The sequence below is a fragment of the Triticum aestivum genome, unplaced genomic scaffold (assembly GCF_018294505.1).
Source record: "Triticum aestivum cultivar Chinese Spring unplaced genomic scaffold, IWGSC CS RefSeq v2.1 scaffold32514, whole genome shotgun sequence".
Lineage (NCBI taxonomy): Eukaryota > Viridiplantae > Streptophyta > Magnoliopsida > Poales > Poaceae > Triticum > Triticum aestivum.
Window position 1 is genome coordinate 1 of NW_025296976.1, and position 975 is coordinate 975.

The window sequence follows — 975 nt, forward strand, 5'->3', positions numbered from 1 at the left end:
CCCCCCCCTCAAACACGGAGACGAGTTTACCACGGTTTCCACCCCTCCCTCTATACCGCAGCAACACGTATTTTTTACCCCTTTCAGAACGCGCTCCTCGCGCCACAAAGCCGCCTCTAGACACGTGACCAATGAGCTGCGAGCTAAAACATATCGCAAATGTCAAAAATAATATAACGGGGTTAATATATATCGCGCAGATGCGATATGTTTGTCACGAGGCGCAAAAAATAATTAAAAAGGGAATGCAACACGAGGACTTCCCAGGAGGTCACCCATCCTAGTACTACTCTCGCCCAAGCACGCTTAACTTCGGAGTTCTGATAGGATCCGGTGCTTTAGTGCTGGTATGATCGCATCCGACATGTTAGCCCCGCCTTCGTCCCTTATGCTTGCCACTCCCAGGTCCACTGCAAAGATGATTGTCATTCTTACTACCATTAAATCCGTTGCCTAATAATGGATAATGCCCTATATACACTACTTACTCCCCCCCCCTCAAACACGGAGACGAGTTTACCACGGTTTGCACCCCTCCCTCTATACCGCAGCAACACGTATTTTTTTACCCCTTTCAGAACGCGCTCCTCGCGCCACAAAGCCGCCTCTAGACGCATGACCAATGAGCAGCGAGCTAAAACATATCGCAAATGTCAAAAATAATATAACGGGGTTAATATATATCGCACACATGCGATATGTTTGTCACGAGGCGCAAAAAATAATTAAAAAGGGAATGCAACACGAGGTCACCCATCCTAGTACTACTCTCACCCAAGCACGCTTAACTTCGGAGTTCTGATGGGATCCGGTGCTTTAGTGCTGCTATGATCGCATCCCACATGTTACCCCCGCCTTCGTCCCTTATGCTTGCCACTCCCAGGTCCACTGCAAAGATGATTGTCATTCTTACTACCATTACAACCGTTGCCTAATGATGGATAATGCCCTATATATACTACTTACTCCCCCCCC

At 47.9% G+C, this 975-nt stretch overlaps 1 non-coding gene and 1 pseudogene across 1 annotated transcript; both read right to left on the minus strand.

Annotated features, from left to right (window-relative positions):
• Positions 1 to 242: 242 nt before the first annotated feature.
• LOC123179099 (5S ribosomal RNA) lies at positions 243 to 361 on the minus strand. Its single transcript, XR_006490105.1, has one exon. It is a non-coding gene; the product is annotated as a 5S ribosomal RNA (ribosomal RNA).
• A 372-nt stretch (positions 362 to 733) lies between these two features.
• LOC123179100 (uncharacterized) lies at positions 734 to 839 on the minus strand (annotated as a pseudogene).
• Positions 840 to 975: the final 136 nt, after the last annotated feature.